The 13,255-nt window shown below is 43.3% G+C and overlaps 1 long non-coding RNA gene, 1 other non-coding gene and 1 pseudogene across 2 annotated transcripts; 2 read left to right on the top strand and 1 right to left on the bottom strand.

The window, feature by feature from the left end:
• LOC121461165 lies at positions 1 to 7,760 on the top strand. Its single transcript, XR_005976166.1, has 3 exons — positions 1 to 93; positions 6,754 to 6,787; positions 7,421 to 7,760. It is a non-coding gene; the product is annotated as an uncharacterized LOC121461165 (long non-coding RNA).
• LOC121461587 lies at positions 4,555 to 4,657 on the top strand. The gene has a single exon (XR_005976203.1). It is a non-coding gene; the product is annotated as a U6 spliceosomal RNA (small nuclear RNA).
• A 4,280-nt stretch (positions 7,761 to 12,040) lies between the features above and the next one.
• Positions 12,041 to 12,546, bottom strand: LOC121461404 (annotated as a pseudogene).
• Between the last annotated feature and the right edge of the window lie 709 nt (positions 12,547 to 13,255).

Here is a 13,255-nt window from a genome sequence, read left to right as displayed (position 1 = left end):
AAGCTTAGCGTCAGGCTTAAGTGAAGAGGACCCGAGTTCAGGCACTGCGTGCTTAACAGTCGGAAAAGAAGACGGCTGTGTGACTCGCTGTTGGTGTGTACTGTAGGATGTCTAGGAAATCTCTACCCAGATGGAACAGAGCGGGATAAAGCAAATTCCCATCATAATACTCAGAGTGGGATGGCAACTAAAAACTTTTCATTGTTTTAATTATTTACAAAAGCCTTAATATTTTGCATTATGTTATCTGAGGGTAATTGAAATAGGAAAGAAAAAACCCAGCTAAGGGGAGACTTCTGTATTGATGTATTACTTTCTAAGCAACAGGAACTAATAAGTTAATAACCGAAATGAGAAACGCCGTCTTTTTTTATCATTGGGAATTAGAGATTAATTGGGGTAATTAAGAGGGAAATAGGCTGCAGGCCTCCGAGAGAAGGAACTCAAAATGAGGTGTAGCAGAACAGGCCCGGGCCTCTAGCTCGGTGTTGGAGCACTTGCTTACCATGCAAAAGTCTCTGAGTTACTGAAGATTTGAAAAAAACATTTAAAAGGTTGATTTAAGTGGGGTTTTGCTTGGTCAGTTAACATCATTTTATTTTTGCAAACCAGAGATGAGTATAAAAGTTATGTATGAGCTGTTGCATTAATTTTCCAAGATTAGTGTTAGAGGCTGGGTGTTTTCTGGAATGGGAATGTATTTTCTCATGATACCGGAGGCTCCAAGTAAGAGACAGGGTTTTCAGCAGGACTGGTTCTTCCCAGGCCTGTGCTCTTGGCTTGCAGATAACCATCTGTTTTGGTCCCATCTTCACAGAGTCATCTTTGTATGCCTGTATCCTGATCTTTGTATATCTGTGCCTATGTCCAACTCTCTTCTTATAAAGGTGGCATTCATGGGAGTAAAGCCGACAGCAGTGGTTCTGAACCTGTGGGTCGCGACCCCTCTTTCCCCGTCTGTGTGGAATGTGCACTGTTCTATGTGTGCGCGTGCATATGGAAGCCAGCGGTCAGCATCAGTTGTCTTCCTCAGTCACTGTCCGCCTTCCACTTCAGATAAGACTCCCGCTCAACCTGGAGCTCTCTAATTCAGCTAGACTGGTGGCTGCCCCAACACAACCACTGTGCAGCCGGGACTGTCACCCTTCATTTGGGGAAGCAAGAGGGAAACTCAAGGAAAGGTTCCGTGCCCTGAACCCCAGAGATCCTTTGTCTCTGTCTTTCTGGTGCTGGGGTAACAGGCTTGCACCACTGCATCCTGGGAAACTGAACTCAAGTCTTTATGCTTTCAACGCTAGAACTCTCCCAGTTGAGCCATGCCCCTCAACACCTCCCCACTTTTCTCTTGATTCCTCTGTCCTGGCCATAGGAAGGATGGCACCATGTTTTGACCTCTGGCTTAAAACATACACTGCATCTTGCAAGACAGCACCATACCCAGGCATGGTGATTCACACGGATAATTTCATCACTCAGGAGCTGCAGCAGGAGCGTTACTACTATGAGTTAAGGCCAGCCTGGGCTATAGAACAAGCCCTTATCTAAATTAACAAACCAACTCTAAGCATCACACTCTTCCAAGGTATTGTCTGAGGCAGCCAAGTCTTCATAGGCGTTGTACTATTCTGTTAGGGCAGGTGCTTCCTAGAGATGAAGTACATTGTTGATTAGTGACTTCCATGGGTTTGAGCAGACTGCTGCTTTCCTTATGACACGAGATAGCTCTGTTTATTCCTGTGAAGCACTGTTGTTCAGAGTAAAATGATAGTGATGGCAAGGAGTCCATGGAGAGTGATACCAGCAGTAGTGTTCTATAACACAGTGTAGGCAAAGGCATTTCTAGAATATGTACCTATTTCACTAAAAATATCTTTCTTCCATGCCAGGAGGAAGTGTTCAGTATGATCAAACTGTTGAGGCAGCTGGCTTGTTCATCCAAGGAAACATGCCACACCCGGTGCTGGTTTGTGCTGGTGTCTAGTTAGAGGTTCAGCAGTAGTGATGCATCTTGCAAATCTACACGGTTAGCCTTGGGAGAGAGTCATGGCACTGAGCCCACACAAAGGCCCTGTTTCAGACAATATGGCCACTTTGCGCATAAGCCCACCACGAAAGCACTAGGGTGACTGGAGAAAGTGGATGGCGTTCACTTCATTCTCTTCCACAAGCTTCCCTTCACACGACGCTATATGTGCAATAGCTTGATCGCTCACTCTGCTGCCCATTCTGAAAGATCCGTCCAGTACCGGACTCCACTCTTTGCGTCAGTTTTCCAATCTACCCTGAGTTCCTGATCACCAAGCTTACGTATCCACTCCAACCATGTAAACTTTCTTCTCAGCAGAATTTCTCTCTCCTGCCGCTCTCAGGGTCACCTCACTGTAGGGTGCCAGCCATCCTGTCATACAGAACCACTTGTGAACCAGGCCCAGAACGTTTCCTTCCTCACTCCAGCTGCCATAGGAAATTCCTTTTAAAGCTACCAGTGTGGACTGAGAGAATTCCTGTTGTACACTTCTCTGTCCTCCTGCTTATGTCCAACATTCCAATGGAATGGTTGTTGCTATGCATGTACATAAATTTGGAGCTTGGTCCATTTCATAAAAAGGAAAATCAATGTGGTCATTTAGTGTTGTATGATTAGCCATTCCATCTCTACACAAAGTAGAGACTACACTATGATTTTCTATCTGCTCAGTATCCTATAGACTATTTTATATACATGGGCTGTTTAAATATTGTATCTCACCATTCTCACTGGTGCTTGCTTTGATATCAGTTAGTTTTTGTTTGAACTATGTCTCCTCATCTAGGTATGGTGGCACACACCTGTTCTCTCAGCACTCAAGAGGGAGAGGTAGAAGGAACTCACAATAGCTTGGTCAGCAAAGCAAGATCACATCTAAAAATAGAAAATGACATTTTATCTGCTGGTCATGTTCAAAAATTCTCTTTTAGCATCTGTTCTCAGTTTACTAAATTTATCTTGCTTTCTAATTATATTTTGTTCTATTTTCATCTTTTTTCTACAGATATTGCCTTTTAAATTTGATCTTTTCCAACTTTTCATCACTTTTGTTGGTTTTTATTTGACACACTCCTTCATAGATTTCTTGTTTTTCTCTCATCCATATTTTTGTTTATTTTACTTGTTATGGTTTTGTTTGTTTTTTATTGTTGTTGTTGTTGTTTTTTAAGACAGAGTGTATTTAAGAACAGGCTATTTTCACTTTGTAGCCAAGGGTGATGGTAAACTCCTGGTCCTGCCTCTACCTCCGCAGCACTAAGATTACAGATGTGTATTGTTATGTGGCTTTTCTTTTTCGTATGTGTGTGTGCATGCGTGCACATGTGTGCAGTTGCTGTAGTTGCTCAAATTCCCCCTGGGCTGCTGTTAACAGGCAATTGTGAGCCACTTGACATGGTACTGGGATTTGAACTCAGGTCCTCTTCAAGAGCAGTGAGTGCTCTTAGCTGCTGAGCCTCCTCTCCAGCCCCATCTCTATATTTTCTTTATAACAACATTTTATGTCTACCAGTTCTTCTTCAAGTCTTTTAAGTTGCTTACAAATGCCCTAGGAATACGATTTTTATATGTGTTCTTGATGAATGTCCGGGATTGCAAAAGAGAAGCTGGTCACACTAGAGAGAGTTGCTTAGTGTATGTGCTTTTCTAAAAATGCGGTTAAGTTACTTGTTCACAGGGAGCTTTAGGTTCGGTGTCACCAAAAAGCAAACATGGTCTCAAAACGAGAAGTTCTTGGTTCTCATCGGTTACAGCGCACTTGTATCTTGGTGTGCTCCTGCAAATCCACATTGCAGGTATTAAAGGAGTGCAGGGAAGCAGCCCCATATGTACCCCACAGCCCAGAACCTTAGTGATGTTGAGTTTACTAACAAACAGCATTTCATAAATTCATAGTAAAGATTTCACCCCAGTTACTTATTAAATTAGTTTATAAGCTTTCAGTGTGAAATACATTGTAGCTACATTTAGAACCCCTGGTAATGTCAAATTTGACCCAGAAATTTCTACTATGACATCTGAAAAGTTAGGAGTACCTAAAAATCTCTTTGTCAAAAAAAAAAAAAAACCAGCGTGAATACAGCTGCACTATTAAATTCCTCTGTGGAGAAATATTTTTTCCTCAGACTTAATCATTGAGAATAATATTTTAGGGTGATTTTCAATCTTCTCTTCTAAAAATTTCCTAAGAAAATGATTGAAGGCCAAGTGGGATGGCATACGATTTTAATCCCAGTACTCAAGAGGTAGAGGCAGGTGGATCTCTGTGATTTTGAGGCCAGCCCAGTCAACATCATGAACTCCAGGATAGCCAGGACTACATAGCCCTGTCTCGAAAAAAGGAAACGATGGGACAGTGTGTGTTTGTGAGTAGAATAATACATCTGCCCTCAGAGAAGAAGAGGAATTGTGTGAGGGAAGGGAGGGGTTAACAAGAGGAGGTGGAAAATTGGGAAAGGATATCGAGAAGAGGGTGATGAAGACCTAAGGAAAATGACAGATATGTATAAATATGGCAAATATATTGTGTGCCTGCTTCAGTAGCACAAACACTAAAATTTAGACAACAAATAGATTAACATGGTCCCTGTACAAGGATGTACACAAATCCATGAAGGAGTCTATATTTTAATGTGACCATAAAATGTACTTGCATGAAATGTAATGAAATTAATTGTTATGAATAATTGATATATGCTAATAAAAACATTAAAATTTTCCTAAATAACACAATTCATTAATATATTCTAGAAGCCAACACATCATATAAACATATACAATAATGTTTTATATGGTATGTATTATAATATTTTAAATATTATGTGACATTTCTTAGATTAAGTATATTTGATTTTTGTTTGTTGTTTCTCACAAGCGACAGTTCCTTGTCCAACATTGAGTGACCTGAGCTGAGCTCTTTGCTAAGGAGACCCTTGTCTGGATCCTCAGCATCCTGAGTTTGGAGAGGCCCCAGGTCAGGTCCCACAAGGTGCATGTGCTGTCCTCTGGTGCTGGAGGTTTTGGTAGGTGGTGTCAGCAGGCTCGGGTTTAAGTGGGCTCTGTGTGTGCACTTTCCTTCTTGGGATTTTCTCCCATTCCCTTTTCCTTACTCCCTGATCCCACAGAAGGGTGCTTAAGAGAACTTCAGTGCCCAGATCATCCTCCCTCAAGCAGGAGTGGGACACTCTAGAGCAGAAGCCCTGTGTTGAGGTTGCACTAAGGTGCATTGTAGTTTCTGAGACCAGATAGCTCTGTAGCTCAGGCTGCCATGAAATGTGTTGATGACAACACTCAGGAAGCGAAAGCAGGATGATCCAATTAGTAGCCCTTCTGAGTTACTGGTAGAGGTGAGAACTCTCTAGTGGCTGGCCACTCTGCTTCTCTCATCTCTCAGCTTTCACCGCTAATACCTGACTCTCACCTCTACCAGTGCTCAGACTGAAAGGGTGATCATGTCCTCAGACTGCATCCTCAGACTGTCTCCTCCTGCCTTATCCACCCAGCCATATCATTTCCTGTCTCCACCTCCCTAGTGCTGGGATAAAAGGGGTGGGATCCCAAGTGCCGGGCTCACCTTTTCAAGATTCTGTTTCTCTTTTAGACAGATTCATTCTTATCTAGTCAAGGGTCGCCTTGAAATAACAGAGATTCCTCTGCCTCTGTCCCCCAAGTCCTGGGAATAAATTGGGTTAGCTCTACACTGTAATGGCTTTATTTAGCTCTGCGTTCTGATTTTCAGGGAAGCTTTATTTGTTTTTTTGGGGGGGGGGTTGTGGGGGGTTTTTTTTGTTTGTTTTTTGTTTTGTTTTGTGTTTCAAGACAGGTTTTCTCTATAGCTTTGGAGTCTGTCCTAGAACTAGTTCTTGTAGACCAGGCCAGACTCGAACCCCAAAGAGATCCGCCTGCCTCTGCCTCCTGACTGCTGGGATTAAAGGCGTGCGCCACCACCACCCGGTGGAAGCTTTATTTGTTAAGACAAACATAATATCACTACAACTCGGAGTCAGCTATCAGGAGGTGAAAGCTGAAGGATCAGAGAAGCGGAGTGGGCAGCCATTAGAGAGTTCTTACCAATGCTCAGACCAAGGGGAGGTCCTGTCCCTAGGAATCCTCAGGCTGCATCTGAGACTCACTCCTCAGACTACATCTGTCTCCACAAATCCTCAAACTGCATCTGAGCTCCTGTCTCCTCCTGCCTTATATCGCTCTCTCCACCCAGCCACATCACTTCTGTCTCCACCTGCCTAGTGCTGGGATTAAAGGCATGTGATCCCAAGTACTGGGATCATCTTTGTGTGAGCTCTGTTTCTCTCTTAGATTCAATCTCTTTTAGCCCAGGGTGGCCTTGAACTCACAGAGATCCATCTGCCTCTGTCTTCTGAGTGCTAGGATTAAAAGTATGTGCCACCACCACCTCTGTAACTTACTAGTGATTTAGCTCTGCACTCTGATCTTCAGGCAGGCTTTGTTAGATCACAAACAAGATATCACTACAGTGGATGGCACTGAATCTATCCTCAAGTTAGAGAGACCAGGGATCTTACTGGCATTGTTAGGTAGCCCACCTCTCCTCAGCCCAATGAGTGCTCCTGTGGGTAGCATGGCTGGTTAACAGGACACCTCACTAAGGGTCACGAATGCCCTGCCAGGCAACTATTAGTCGATTGGAGGGTTTTTGTTGTTGTTGTTTTACATGGTTTTTAAAACACTAATTTATTGTGTTACAGGCCACCTGTGGAGGCTGGATGACAGCTCGTATGGGTAGGTCCTCTCCTCCTTATGTACTGTGTGGACCCTCGGGGTCAAACTCAGGTTGTCATGCTTGCCAACTCTACTTGGAGCCATCTAGCCAGAACCCTCTAAGTTTATGAAGCTGGATTTTATTTTGTAGCCCAGGAATGTCTCAAATTTGTAATCCTCCAGCCTCAGGCTTCTGAATACATGAATACAGGTTTTTGTTGTTGTTGTTTTTTTTTTTTTTTTTGGAGGTTCATGCCACCAACCCAGCTCGTATCTTAGTTTCTATTTGAATCAAGGGCATGGCTCAAATATCACTGCTGAGGACAGCTGCTTATACTATAGGTCACAACAAATCCTGTAATCGTAATGATTTGGGGGGAAAGTTAAATTGTAATCTTTATAAATGTGTGTTTTGTTTTTTAATGTTTTAAAATAAGGCCTCACAACTTGGGGAAGCCTATTCTTTTTTTTTTTTAATGTGTAGCCCAGGCTGGCCTCGAACTTGTGATCCTCCTGCCTCTGCCTCTTTCAGCAAATCCTACCTGTGTGTGCCACAGTTGCCTCCAAGGTTGACATATTTCATCTACAGGAAGTTCCCTAGGCAGGAAAGAGTTTTAGGAAGTCCCTGAAACTGACTGGATTCCCCTGTCTCAGTAAGCAGAAGCTGAGAGTCCCCCACAAATGGAAAGGTGATTTGAGCTGCAAAGAAGATAGTCAGATGACCCAAACGAGCTGCAAAGAAGACTCACACCAGAGCACCTGCATAGAAGCGACAGGAACCTGCTGAGCTGCAGGGAAGAGGTTGGACAACTGAGACACCTGGAAGGGCGCTCTCCAACATGTGGAACTGCCTGCAGGCTGTGCAGTGTGCTCTGTGTTCCCAGGTTTGTGAGCTGCTTCCCATGCTGGGGTGGGCATTGATGATGCACTTGTCTTTGAGTTATTTCTGCTCCTGTAAGTAACCCCTCACCCATATCCCTCTAAGGAACTCTAATTAAACGCTTTAGTTTTCTACATTGGACTTGGGTGGTCTGCACTTTTGTCTGACGTGAGTTCCCTATCTGAGGTAAGTAGACATGTGTGCTGCATCTCTCCAGGCAAAACTTCATCACACAACATAATGTCGTATAAATAAAATCAAAGAGACTATAGTCCTTTGAATCTGGAACCTTTCACATAGAATAATGTATCTGTGTATGTGTGTTCATTCTTGTGTATACATATGTTTATATGTGTTGGTGGGCCTTTATGCCTGTATGGAGGCATAGGATGAGGGTAATATTAGTTTTCTTTCCTCAGGAGCTATTTTCTTTTTGGTCTGTCTGTCTGTCTGTCTATCTTTCAAACTATCTATTGTAGGCAGATTTTTTTCTGTCCCACCAATCAGCTCCCAGATCATGACGTGGAGACTTATTATTAATTATTAAAACTCAACCAATAGCTTAGGCTTGTCCCACTAGCTAAATAACTTAAATTGACCCTCTTCTATTCGTCTGTGTGTCATCACGTGATGTGTGGCATTTGCTTGTCCTCCTGCTTGTCTTACTATCTGTCTGGTTTCTCCCTTCCTAGCATTCTCTCTGCCCTAAAAATCCTGCCTAGTCACAGTGACATATCTTCACACGGTGTAAAGTAATATTCCAGAACAATCTCTTTATCATCTATGTGTCTATCTTTTGGTTTGTTGTTGTTGTTGATCCAGGGTTCCTCATTAGTCTGGAAATTGCCAAACAGAATAGGTGAAGGGACAGGACAGCCTAGGACCCCGCCTGCCCCTGCCTCTGTGGAGCTGGAATTACAAGCATGTGCTAGCACACTCAGCTTTACATGTGAGTTCTGGACATTGAACTTGCGTTTGTGCGGCAAGTACTTTACCCATTAGCCATGTCCTTGGCTCCCTCTTTTAAGATTTTAAAGTTTATATTTAAAGTGCAATTGATTTAAGCAAACTTTCATATAAAGTTTAGAATGCTGAGGAAGGTATATGTTCTCATTGGATCCAGTCACTGCAGAACTATTAATTCAAAGTACTACCCCTTTCTGTTGAATTGCCCTTGCACAATTGCTCAGAATCAACTGACCATGTTTTGAAGGGTTTATTGCACAACTCTGTTACATTCTATTGGTCTTGCGGTTTTTTTTTTTTTTTTTTGGTTTTTTGAGACAGGGTTTCTCTGTAGCTTTAGTGCCTGTCCCAGAACCAGCTCTTGTAGACCAGGCTGGCCTCAAACTCCCAGAGATCCGCCTGCCTCTGCCTCCCGAGTGCTGGGATTAAAGGCGTGTGCCACCACCGCCCAGCAAGCCCATGCTGTCTTAAGCATTATAAATTAATAATTAAATCTTTCAATCTAATCGAATAGACATTGGCAATGATATGTTGTATTATTTGTTTGTAAGTAGTTTTAGAAAATGGATCAATTTCTGCTGTTAATCTTTTATTTGAGAGGTTAGGACTTTCATTGAAAGGTGTAGGACTTTTGGGTTTTTTCTTGATGATGTCACTCTGTACAGCCCAGACAGACTTCAAATGTAGGATCATCTTGCCTCACCCTCCCCTGTGCTGGGGTTACAGGTTACACTGTGCCCTCCATGCTATTAAGTTTTAATTGTATTTATTAGTTATTTTATTGTTATTTATATTAAAATGGTGATACTTTCCCTTGACTCTGGTACAGAATGTTAGATCTTCACATGAGTAGTCTTTTTCCCCCCTTGCTGAGGGAATTGAACCCAGGACTTTTGCATGTCCATGCACTCTACCTCTGGGCCACATCTGTTGAAATAGGAGTGGCGGGGCTGTGTCCCCGGCACCTGGCCGCCCCCACGGCTAGCTTTACCCGAAATAATTACACGGAAACTGTATTCTTTTAAACACTGCTTGGTCCTTTAGCTCTAGCCCTTACTGGCTAATTCTGATATCCCGATCAACCCATCTCTAATAATCAGTGGGCACCGGTCTTACCGGGAAGATTCTGGCCTACGTCTATCCCGGGTCGGAGCTTCATCGTGTGCGTCTGCCTGGGAGCGGGGCATCCCATCTCTCTGCTCCAGAGAGCAGAGCTGTCAAGTCTCTGAGCTCACTTCCTCTTCCTCCCAACATTCTGTTCTGTTTACTCCACCCACCTATGTTCTAAGCTATGAGCCAAGCAGTTTTTTATTACTTAACCAATGAAATCAACAGATTGATATATGACACTCCCACACACATCCCCAAGCGTTCATGGACTGGTTTAGGTATGCTTATTTATTGTGAAATACAAGTAACTAAAACTTACAGTTTTAGCTACTTTTTGATGTCCAGCTCAGCAGCATGAAATATATTCCCATTGTTAGATATATAAGCACCACCAACCTTTCCACACGCTTTCAGCTTTCAAAGGTGACATGGTAAACAATGATAAACACCCTTATCCTAGCCTCTGGCAACCACAGTTTCACTTCTGTCTTTTGGAATCTGACCACCGTGTGCATACAGCCGCAGTGGCCTTCAAGCCTGACTTGTTTCATTTCTGTCTCTGAGGTTGAAAATGTGTGAGAATTTCTTCCCCTTTCATGTTGAGTCGTGTCCCACTGTATTTTAACAATTATCTTTCCTCATGCCTGTGAAAAGACACGACAAAAGCACCAGTAGGGAGGAATAACTTGTTTTCTCACAGTTTGAGGGGACAGCCCATCATGGCCAGAAAGAGATACCTGCAGGAACATGTAGGAGCTGGTCATTGTGCACCCACGGTTGGAAAGCAGAGGGGGATGACCTCAGCTTAAGGAATGGTGCTGCCTGCATTCAGGGTAGGTCTTCCTTGCCGTGTTAAACCTTCTGGAAACACTGACACTCAGGTGATTTTTTTAAGGTGACTGTAAACCTAGCAGAGTAGATAATGAAGATGAATCATCACAGGCATCTATACTACTTTTTCACCTGTTCGTCTTGGTGGTGCTTAGGTTGCGTCCCCATTTCAGGTGTTTTGAAAGGGGATGGTGTGAACATAAGTATTTAAATAACCTTAAGTCATTGGTTTCAGTCCTTTTGAGTGTGTCACTGGAGTGGAATTTATTGGATTATATCTTAATTCTACATTTAGTTTTTAAAGAACTGACATACCAATGGACTATAGACTTCAAGGAATTATGTGGTTATTTAACATTGATTTTTACATTAATGATAGACTTACAGAGATGATATAGAAAATGGAGATAGATTTTTTTATTTTAATGGGCAATATTATAGATTGTGGGAAAGGCCAGGAGGGGCAGCTGAGGAAAGCATTCTAACGTTTCCATGAACTTTAGTAGTATTAAAGATCCAGTATGTTCTTAGGGTCATTATTTGCTTTATACAATAGTTTTTCATTGAATTTATGCACATATGCTCTTATGTCTGTGTCTGTGTGCATGCATGTGGATGCCTGCAGAGGCCAGAAAAAGGCACAGGATCCCTTGGATCTGGGTCACAGGAATCTGTAAGCCACCTTCCAGGTTAGGACCGAAACCAGGCCTTCATGATTGAGCATAAGTGCTCGTCACCATGAGGCCAATCTCCAGTCACTTGCTTTTTGCTTTGGAAATTCTAATGTTAGAGGTATACTCAGCTTCTAAAATTTTGAATGTTTATTCTATTACTGCCTTTGTTACTTTTCTATTGCTGTGAAGACACCATGATCAAGACAGCTTATAGAAGGAAGAGTTTGCTGGGGAATACAGTTTCAGATGCTGAGTCCATGACTGTCATGACAGCTCGCTGCAGACATGGCAGTGAGCAGTAGCTAAGAGCTTACATCTGACCCATACGCACAGGTATGGGTAACTAGGAATTGTGACACCTCAAAGCCCACCCCCAGTCACACACCTTTTCCAACAAAGACTTGTTTCTTAATCTCTGCCTAACAGTGCCACCAATGGAGGACCATGTATTTATGTGAGCCTACTGGGGCCATTCTCATTTAAACCACAATTACTATTCAAGGAGAGCTTACTCAAAAATACTTAGTTCTGGAAATAGTTTTCTACAAGGTTTTTTTTTTTTTCAAAAAATGAGCCTGTAGCATGAATTATAATTATTTCTTTTTTTTTCTTTGACATTGAGCACTTTATTAGTGGTGAAAATCACCTTTGTTGAGGCAGAAAGGCAGCAGGGATGGACAAGACCAGCGCTCATCTGAGGGGATTTCCTGGAAATCAGGTGTTTCTCTATGCAAATTTAGAGAAAACACCATCATGGAAGAAGTCTCCCCAGAGTGCAGCCAGTGATCACCAACCCCGGATGCCAGGAACGCCTTAGGAGCCATTAGGCTGCTGGGACAGTAGGGCTTCTATGTCAGATTCGATGTCGATTTTGAGAAAGAGCGGCTGTACCTGCGCATTGGAACACTGTCTGGGCCCACCAGAAACTTCGAGAAGTTCCAGGCAATGCCGTTGCGGCACACTGAAGACCAAATGCTCTTGGGGTCGGTCATGAGCGCAGTGGGATCTTCACTGGGCGCTGGCAAAGACTCCCGCAGGAAGGTAAAGAGCAGGTGAGCCTTTTCACCATTCACCTCGCACTTCTCGAACAATGTAAAGTTGGGTTCGAACCCCCCACCAGGTTGGATATACTTGAGGGAATTCAGAATCTCTTCGTTCTCAATCAGTCCCAACTGATTGCACGAGAAACGGAGCATCATCAGGCCACGGCCCGAAGTGTCTCTGCAGATTTTTCATCTGGGTATAGTCAGGGGTCGTAGTGTGTCAGAGGGATGGACATTCTCAATGAGCAGCACCTTGTCCCGCAGGGAGCCCAGGCTCACAGGATTTCTGCCCATCAGCAGCCTGCGGAGAAGGCAAAGCCTGGAGTAGCCAGGCAGTGGTAGCAGATCTCTGTAAGTTCAAGATCAGCCTTGTCTACAGACTGAGTTCCATGACAGGCTCAAAAAGCTACAGAGAGGGCTGGAGAGATGGCTCAGTGGTTAAGAGCATTGCCTGCTCTTCCAAAGGTCCTGAGTTCAATTCCCAGCAACCATATGGTGGCTCACAACCATCTGTAATGGGGTCTGGTGCCCTCTTCTGGCCTACAGGCACACTGACAGAATGTTATATACATAATAAGTAAATAAATAAATATTTTAAAAAAAAAGCTACAGAGAAACCCTGTCTTGAAAAATCAGAAATCAATCAATCAATCAATCAAAACTCGAAGTCAGGGGGTGAAAGCTAAAGTATCAGAGAAGCAGAGTGGTCAGCCACTAGAGAGACCTTTTACCTCTACCAATCCTCATGCCAAAGGGACAATCCTGTCCTCAAACTGCATCCACAGACTGCATTTCCAGACTGCATCTGAGCTCCTCTCTCCTTATGTTCCTCTCTCTGCCTAGCATATCACTTCCCATCTCCACCTCTCTGGTGCTGGGATTAGAGATGAGAGGCACTACTGCCTGGCTCTGTTTCTCTTTGAGACTGGATCAATTCAGTATAGCCCAGGGTGGCCATGAACTAACAGAGATCCCTCTTCCTCTT

The sequence above is a fragment of the Microtus oregoni genome, unplaced genomic scaffold (assembly GCF_018167655.1).
Source record: "Microtus oregoni isolate MIOR12 unplaced genomic scaffold, Mior012 000022F_ref0000154, whole genome shotgun sequence".
NCBI classification, from domain to species: domain Eukaryota; kingdom Metazoa; phylum Chordata; class Mammalia; order Rodentia; family Cricetidae; genus Microtus; species Microtus oregoni.
The sequence above is the reverse complement of the archived record's forward strand: the minus strand, read 5'-3'. Positions and strand labels throughout refer to the sequence as shown.